At 38.5% G+C, this 9715-nt stretch overlaps 1 long non-coding RNA gene across 1 annotated transcript in view; it reads right to left on the reverse strand.

Moving 5' to 3' along the window:
* LOC148130806 (uncharacterized) overlaps positions 1-9031 on the reverse strand; it is a 70842-nt gene extending 61811 nt beyond the window's left edge. The window contains exon 1 of the long non-coding RNA XR_015749626.1: positions 8780-9031. This is a non-coding gene — a long non-coding RNA (uncharacterized LOC148130806). The remainder of the gene's footprint in view (positions 1-8779) is intronic.
* Positions 9032-9715: the final 684 nt, after the last annotated feature.

A 9715-nucleotide genomic window follows, 5' to 3' on the forward strand; every position in this document is an offset into this window, starting at 1 on the left:
TACCTGCCTTTCTGTAGATGTCTAGTTATATTACTTAAATGGCCCATGCAATACTGTTGAGATGAGGAAACCCATAACACTAGCTTATCACAACAGTCTCAGGAGGCAATTCAGAAAGAAATGAAGACATGCCCAAAATGTAGACACTTACTTCTTCAATGGGATCAGAACAATGGACTTGGTATTCTTGAGTCTATCCAGATGTATTTTTAAGTTCATAAGGTCACCTCAGAAGGTGGTCAAAATGTGATGATATAAAATCTGTTTTTTGTGTGTATATGGGGATGGAGTTGTGTCACAAAGATCCAAGTGATGTCAATTTTGACATAAGCACACACAAATGATATCAACAAATGATGATATTAAGTAAGGAAAGAAGCAAGCTAGAACTAAGGAGAAATTTCCTAACGGTGAGGGTCATCAACCAGTGGAACAGAAGTTGCCTTCAGAAGTTGTGGGTGCTCCATGATTGGAGGCTTTCAAAAAGAGACTGGACAACCATTTGTCTGAAATTATATAGGGTCTCGGGGTCTGACGAGAAGATCTCTGAGGTAACCTTCCAACTCTATTATTCCATGTTCTCTATGTTCTTTGGGCATATATCTAAACTATGTGATGACATTATTTATGCAACAATGATAAGGAAAGCCTGAGTGTGGATGTTTCTGTGTGAATATTTTTTTTCCTGATTTGCTCTGTTTTGAGTTCCACAGCCATTACGTTAGTGGATTAGCTATTTCTTTTTCTGACAGATATGATAGTTTTCAAAACAATTTTCTTTTTCACAGTCTGTATTACCAGTGAATTTTTTAACATTGAAAGGACAGTGCAATTTTAATGGGATTGTAAGAGTGGAGTTTTTTTTTTCCTGCAAAGTTTTATTGATTTGTAAAGAGATCTTGCACATAAAACGCAAAGAGGGAGGGAGGGCAGAAAGAAGGAAGGAAGGAAGGAAGGAAGGAAGGAAGGAAGGAAGGAAGGAAGGAAGGAAGGAAGGAAGGAAGGAAGGAAGGAAGGAAAGAAATTACACACTCATTTCAATAAGCACATGTGCATTAATGAACTAGAATCAAGGGGGAAATTTCTATATAAGAACAGAAAATCTTTAATAAAGAAATGCATTGTGGGAACTATATCAGGTTAAACCAGAAGAATAGTCCCACAAGGTGAATTTGTAAGTTCATATCACTAACGATTCTTAAAGGACCAAGTACACAAAATGATCCCAGATAAATCAGTTAGCTGATAAATAAATAGATTAATACCTGAGTTCCTTATCAGGCATTTTATAAAACCCAGCAGAGCTTCATTGTTAGTTGTGCTGGGGTGATTTAATTTCATATTTCTTTGAGTCAGGGAGCAGACAGCATTGCAGCACAAATAAAGAGGCAGCAGGAATATGTCCCTACCCTAATAGAGTGCCCCAGGCAGAAGACACAGGCTATAAAAGGCAGGGATAGGACAAAAACATACTACTTTATTAATTAAATTAACAGCTACTGTTTAAAATTAATTGCCTACAAACTAAGGTTTCATATTTAGACATTAATTGGCAGAGCAGAGAAAAAGATGACTTTGTATATTCAAGACATTTGAAAGTTGTGTTGTCCTAAATCAATCCCTCGGTCAATCTGCAAATACAAATTTATCCTTCTTAGGGTGTTGATTTCACCAGGCACCCATTTGCATGCAATTATTTGAAGATGGAAAATGATTCAGGACAAATGAAATGATTGTTGTTTAATGAAAAGAAGGGCCGGGGTGACAGGATAGCAGTGTTCCAATATTTGAGGGGCTGCCACAGAGAGGAGGAGGGGGTCAAGCTACTGTCCAAAGCACCGGAAGGCAGGAGAAGAAGCAATGGGTGGAAATTTATCAAGGAGAGAAGCAACCTGGAAATAAGGAGGAACTTTCTAACAGTGAGGACAATCAACCAGTGGAACTGGTTGCCTTCAGAAGTTGTGGGTGCTGCATTACTGGAGGTTTTGAAGAAGAGATTGAACAGCAATTTGTCCAAAATACTACAGGGTCTCCTGCTTGATCGGGGGCTGGACTAGAAGATCTCCAAGCTCCCTTCCAACTCTATTCCGTTATTCTTGTTAAATGTGGTATTTTGCAAACCTTCATACATTTGCAACCAAATGATGGGAGAGCGAAAGCAGTTGATATTTTTAATAGTATTAAGATTTTCTTAGCCAGGCTGCTGAAAGTGGATTAAGAAAAAGAAAACAATCTATGCAAAAAAAAAAATGGTTTATGAGAGTAATATTAAATTCTGTAAACAGAGTCAGGAATGATTATTTTAAAAACCACAAAGGAAAAAAAAAACAAATCCCCAGAAAGATGCTAAAAATTGTAAGTTTGACAAAACTTTGGAGGAAGACATTAAAACATCTACCAAAAATATCCCAAAGTTTAGAAGGTTTTTTTTATTGGGGTGGGAGGGTGAGGAGTGTGACTTCATCAAAAAAAAAAAAGGAGATGAAATGTTTTCTTAGCGTTCCCCAGAAGAAGAAAAGAGAAATACAACTCAGAAACAAATTTCCCAGGAGTGAAGGCACACATTCCAAACAAAATTGAGCACGGAGTCGAACAGATCCTTAAGAAACAAAAACAACTGTTGGCTGGCAAAATGCCCAAGGCTGAAATAATAGATCACAGCAAGAATTGATGTGGCTTATATCAAACAAAATTGGGCCCCTATCTAAGAGGATGACAGTTCGTCCTAATGAAATGAACGGGCTACAAGCTCTTGGCTCCACAGATTTTTTTGGGGTGGGGGGTGGGGGAGTGTTTGTGTGAATGCAATAGGTAAATCCTTTCCAAAGAAATCAATGGATATAGCACCTTTTAGACATCTGGTGTTGGCACCAAAGTTTTAAGCTTTCCTGCCTCTCTCGGTTGTCATCTAGCTTCTGTCTGATTTCTGTGTCTACCTGTTATTTAACTGAATAAAATATGGTGTGAGTAAAAAGAAGAGACAGAAATGGAATTCAGCACTGCAGTAGCCTCCAGCAAGAATAGATAATTGTCAAGAGACTTACCGTTTAATTAAGGGAAGAGCATGAATTCTCTAAATAGAAGATTGTGTGTAATAAATATTACTGAATTCTCTTTAACACTTTAAATCATTGGGCACAAATAAACCACCGTGTAAAGCCCTTTCCTCCATGGCAACTATAGTTAGTTTAATTATGATGCATAGTCATAATTACTTTATCATTGTAGGCAAGTCTTCATTGTTTGCATTCTCTAAATTAGAGGGGGATTATAACGGAATTATTTCAGATCTAATGGGTCACAGCTTAGAGAAGCCGTTCTAATGATTGCAAATCAACGGAGGGTGGTGCAGTAAGAGAATGATTGGGAGTGACAATGCAATAATGATTCAGTTGTGTGAGTGAGTAAAACAATGACAAATCAAAGCAAATTAGTTTTCATCAAGTTCAGTGTCTATGGAGCTTCTCAGTCTTCCAGGTCATGGTTGTCCCAAAGGTGCTTTTTCAAAACTGGACTTTCTCTGTTTTTCCTTGAAGAAGTTTCCTTTCTCCTCTGAGAAGCAGAACTGAAGAAGCTTCTTAGATGAGAAGTGAAATGTTTTCAAGGAAAAAAAACCAGTCCAGTTGCCTTTTGAAAAAGCACCTTTGGGTATCACCACGTTCTGAAACACCGTTCATGGCATCCAGTGGTGGGATTTAAAAAATTTAACTACCAGTTCTGTAGGCATGGCTTGGTGGATGTGGTGTGGCTCAGTGGGCATGGATCGGTGGGCATGGAAAGGGAAGGATACTGCAAAATCCCATTCCCTCCCTACCCCACATACCTGCTTTCCAGCTCCATTCTCCTATGCAGGGCAACCAAAGAAGACCCATCCGATCAGCTGGGACTCAGAAGGCAGAGAATAGATGGAGTTGGCGGGGCCAGTCAGAGGGATCTTTGCTGGTTCTCCCAACTACTCAAAATTTGCCCTACCAGTTCTTCAGAACCGGTCAGAACCTGCTGAAAACTACCTCTGATAGCATCATTTTAAAATAATAATAGTTATGGTGCTCCAGTCATGATACTGGATAGCTCATAGATTCTTCCTACTTCAGCAGGTCCATCATCCATGTGACATGAGTAGGTAGATCTGGAACATATCCACAGCATATCTGAATCTTTCTGGTACCAGTCTTAAATTGATCGTGTTTGTACAAATCCTGAGAAAGTTTGGAAGTTATAATGTCCATCAGAAACACCCAACGTGAAATTTCAGCCAATGGCAAAGGTAAAATCTTCAGCCAGAGTGGTGAACATCTTGAATTCAGCTCGTGGGCCTCCAACTGGTTGCACAAATATGTTGGTTTCCAAGATCAATTTTTATTATTACAGGCAATTCTCAACTTGACAAACACAACTGAGCCCCAAATTTATATTGCTAAATGAAACAGTTGTTAAGTGAATTTTGCCGCATTTCATGACCTTTCTTGCCACCGTTGTTAAGTGGATCACTGCAGCCGTTAAGTTAGTAATACGGTTGTTCTGTGAATCTGGATTCTACATTGACTTTGTTTGTCGGAAGGTTGCAAGAGATGATCCCATCACCCTGGGAGGCTACAACCACATCACAAATATCAGTCAGTTGCTAAGCATCCAAATGTTTACCGGATGTGACTTTAAGGATGCTGCAAGAGTCGTAAGTGTGAAAAATGGTCATAAGTCACTTTTTCCAGTGCTGTGGTAACTTTGAACAGTGACTAAATGAACTGTTGTAAGTCAAGGACTACCTGCATTATTCTGTCCAGAGGAACATAGAATAATTGAGATGGAGGGTTACCTCAGAAAACTTCTAATCCAACTGAATAGCTTAATTTATTTGAAATAATAAATGGCTTAGAATGTAATTGAAGGGGGAAATACCAAGCAGAATCTGATCTAAAATGCATATGTGTTATGTAGTTGTTAGGAGATTATTGTTACTAATTTTTAAGGTAATAATTAAAAAGTGACTATATTGTGATAAATCATTATGATGAATTAAAGAGGAGTTAACTAAATGATGTATAAGACAAAGGGGTGGTACACTCAAAGTAGTAAATAAAGGGGAATTTTTTTGAATTATTAGAATTAAGAAGGAACTTTTGGAACAATGAAATAAGAGTATGTGATGAAATTGCAAATGTGACAGACAAAAATATAAAGTATAATGAATATGGAGATATGAGAATTATTTAAAGTAAAAAGAAATAAGATATGAATAGAAAATATGTAGAATAAGTTTGAAGAATATAAGAATATCTGAGAAAATTTACAGAAAATATGAAATGTAATGATATGATACGAAATCAAATGTGAAAGATGAATATGTAACCAAGGTCAGGTTTGTATGGAAATGTGAAAACCTGGACCCAGGCTGTTCACTAAAAGAGATGTTTTTGAAATATAAAAATAAACATTTTATTTTTTTACAAAAAAGAAAAGAAGTCTTCTAATCCAACCCCCCTCTCAAGCAGGGGACCCTACACCATTTCTGACAGAGGGCAGTCCAGTCTCTTCTTAAAAACTTCCAGTGAGCAAACACCTACAACTTCTGAAGGGAAGCCCTTCCACTGGTTAATTATACTCACTGTCCGGAAGTTTCTCCTGAATTCCAGATTGCTTCTGTCCTTGGTTAGTTTCCAACCGTGGATTCTCATCTTGCCTTTGGGTGCTTTGGAGAATAGCTTGGCCTCCTTGTCTTGGTAGGAGCCCCTCAAATATTGCAACAGGGCCATCATGTTACAGTGAGGAAAAGGAAGTCAACAGAGGCATAAGAATCTTTTCTTTAAATAAAATGGGTAAGGCTATAAATGTTGCAGCTAGGGAAAAATTAAATGTGGATGTGGTTTGTTCATGGAGAGCTTGCTTAATGCCTTACAAAGATTGCCTTTGTCTGGATGACTAGAAGAATGTCTTTATTGCTTCATTACACATAGAAAGGGATATAACACATTTCAGGGCTAAAAGGACAGAGTGTACTTTAAGTGTGCCTGAGAGATAGAAGACGATTGATTAAAAGGGTATAGGGCTGACAGCGAGCAATTATTGGAAAGTAAATATAACAGTATTCTAATGTTCAGGGGGTCAGTCTAATTTTTTGTCATTCACAGAAAGATATCTGGAAAATAAAGCTGTTGTTTTTTTTGTTTTTTGTTTTTTTAAAAAACCCTTTGCTGCTTCACAGAAAGTCAAAAGACTTGAATCATGGAATGATTTGGGGGAATAAGGAGTCCAAGGATTGTTCCTAAATAAGAGAAATAAAATAAGGGCCAGGAGACCGAAACATATGAAGAACAGTTGCAGGATTTGGGTTTGGCTAGTCTAGAGAAACGAAGGACTGGGGGGACGTGATAGCAGCCTTCCGATATCTCAGGGGCTGCTGCAAAGAAGTGGGGGGGTCAACTTATTCTCCAAAGCACCAGAAGGCAAGACAAGAAAACAACGGATGGAAACTAATCAAGGAGAGAATTAAGGAGAAACTTCCTGACAGGAAGGACAATCAACCTGTGGAACAGCTTCCCTTCAGAAGTTGTGGATGATCCATCACTGGAAGTTTTTAAGAAGAGATTGAACAACCATCTGTCTGAAATGATATAAAGTCTCCTGTTTGAGCAGGAGGCTGGACTGGAAGACCTCCAAGGTCCCTTCCAACTTTATTCTGATTAATAATTAGCGAATAAGATACAAGTTGTTTGTGATAGGAATAAAAGAGAAGCTTAGCACTGAGCAGGAAATAACAAAAAGACGTGTGCAACGTCTAGGTGAGTTGTTTAATATTTTTCAAAACAAGATTAAGCCTATGTGGTTATTATAAATGTGTTACTTATAGCATGAGCATGTAGATTTGTAGGCTGAGATGCTGAATGATTTGCAGGGAATATTAGACAGATTGTATAATGCAACAAAAAGTATGGATTTGAGAATTAATAGAACCAGAGACAGATGGGGAAGATGGGATAAAAACTGGCAAAGTAGTTTATCCTTTATTTTATTTAACCCTGAAAGAAGTTGGCTAGAAGACAAACTAAGTGACCGATATGAAAGATGTGATTTAGCTACATATAGAGAGAATTGATATAAATCAAATCATAAAGGAACTATACATGGGAAAAATAAATGGACTGAAAGAGAAGAAGGTTGAGACTATAGAATATAGAAGGAATTCTGTTTTGAAATGGACCTTGGAGGTCTTCAAGCAGGAGTCCCTCTACCATTCCAGACAAGTGGCTGTCCAATCTCTTCTTAAAAACCTTGAGTGTTGGAGCACCCAGAACTTCTGGTGGCCAGCTGTTCCACTGATCAATAATTAAGAAATGTCTCCTTAGTTCCAGGTTGCTTCTCTCCTCGATTGGTTTCCATCCATTGCTTCTTGTCCTGCCTTCAGGTGCTTTGCAGAATAGCTTGTCTCCCTCTTCTTTGGAGCAGCCCCTCAAATATTGGAATACTGCTATCATGTTCCCCCCTAGTCTTCCTTTTCATTAGATTAGACATACCCAATTCCATCAACTGTTCTTCATATGTTTTAGCCTTCAGTCCGCCAATTATCTCTGTGAGAAACTTTAAAAAAGAAATGTGTGTATATATATGAATGTAAGAGAAGCAAGGATGTTTTACAAGGGTCAAAAGACTTGGACAAGTATAGAAAATGGAGTTGATGTAAACCAGATGTTAGATTTCCCTTCCTCCCCACTCCCCGATCCTCTGCTTTTCATTCCTTTTGATGATTACTTATTCATTTTCTACACCATGCACGATGCTGCTTACCCTGAGAGGGAATAGGGAAGTGAGAATCTGAGTTAGGGCATAGCTGTGGCAGACTTTATGGTGTTCCAATTCCCACAAAGCTTTTAGAAAAGTCTATTCCAGAAGGTTGTGTGTGAAAGATGCTCTTTGAACCTGATTTTCCTCTGAGTGATGAGTTTTCCATCAAACCTGGGTCCACTAGAGAGAATGTAGTCCTAACCAACTTGCTAACCACAAATGCAGCTGAGTGAAGAAGTAATTGGAATGTGTTGGTCTACAGCAGAGCTGTCCAAGATTGGCAACTTTAAGACTTATGGACTTCAACTCACAGAATGCCTTTTTTCCCATAAGCAATCTGAGTCCTCTCCTCCTTCCCTTTGTCCTGTCCTCCCTCCCTTCCTCCTCTCCTCTTTTCTTCTCTCCTCTCTCTCCTCCTCTTTTCCTCTCTTCTCCTCCTCTCCTTTCTTCCTCACTTCTCTCCTCCTCTTCTTCTCTCCTCTCCTCTCCTCTTCCCTATATTGAGATTATTCAGTATGTATGATTCTCCTTCAGAAGCGATGAAACGGTTAGAAACTGCAGTTGCACAATTTTCTTTTAAAAAGAAAAGAAAACCAACAATTGATCCTTTCTGGGGCATATACAAAAAGAGGAGAAGGTCAAAGAACATGAGGCAGACCCAGAAGAAGATGGAGGCATCATCAAAAACACACTACAACAACATAAATTAACAATGGTTGAGGCCCCCACAAGCAAAAGCCAGAATGTTGTATCTCTCTTGACACCCAAAGCGGTAAAAGAGGAAGGGAAGAAGAAAGAGAAAAAAGATTCTTTCTAGAGAAAACCCTATTTTAATTAAAGTACAAAGACAATCAAATGAAACCCCAAAGCTTATTTTCTCTCCTGTCATAATAAAACGAGAACGAACAAGCAAGCATAAACTTGCCATCTGTGGATCAGAATGACAATAAGAAAATGACTGAAGTTATTTATGTGTCTCTGTGTCTGTGGACACACTTACATTTTAATAATATCTTGATTGCTACTTTCATTTCCCAAGTAGATGGTTTTCCCCCCTTCCAAAAAGAATGTTGGTCTCTCTTGCCACCCAAAAGCCACCGAAATTGGTTTCAAAGCAGCTTTAGCCAATCGAAAAGCAGCGTATAAATATTCACCCATTTCTTTTTGAAAAGGAAAAAAAGAAAATCAAAACCTCTTTCTAATCCGTTGTTATTTCGGACACGGTTGAAGTACACAGGGGTAACAGTGGGGAAGAGTTCACTGCTATCTCTCTATCTCAGGCATTCTTGTATCCATGCTTGCTCTTTCTTTGAAAGACACACACACACACACACACACACACACACACACGCACAGAGTTGGGTCAGGGATCTGGATGCAATCCCTCCCCAGTACCGCGCACTCATTGCCAAATCTCTCTCTCTCTCTCTCTCTTTTTTTTTTCCAGTCTGGATCCTGCCGTTTTTCCATAAATCAAATTTTGCTGCACTGCATCTTTTTTCTGAAGTTGCTGAAAAGGATATTTGTAGAGTTGGAGCGAAAGAGCAGGAAAGAGCACCGCACGGCAGCTGCAACCTTAATCATCATTGACTCCTAAATCTGTCACATTCACACACTCATATAAACTGACAAAAAAAGGGTGTGTGGTGCAACTTTGTGCTATTTTCAGCTGAAGTGAACAACAACCACATTAAAACAAATGTATTACATACAGGAGCCGTATGTAAAATCCAACAACAATCCAACAGGAAAAACTAATGCATGAGTTGGAACAAATCTCTCTCTCTCTCTCTCTCTCTCTCTCTCTCCCCCAGGTGAAATTAGTGCACCATGTAAAAATATGGAGATCTGCTCAATATCATATATAGTCACCTGTTATTCTGGTAGAGAAAAAATAAAAACATTTTCATGCTGTTTTCAAATTTCAATGTCCGTT

Source organism: Notechis scutatus, chromosome 4, assembly GCF_049901735.1.
Source record: "Notechis scutatus isolate UNSWTSFEM ecotype Mainland chromosome 4, rNotScu1.2, whole genome shotgun sequence".
Taxonomy (NCBI): domain Eukaryota; kingdom Metazoa; phylum Chordata; class Lepidosauria; order Squamata; family Elapidae; genus Notechis; species Notechis scutatus.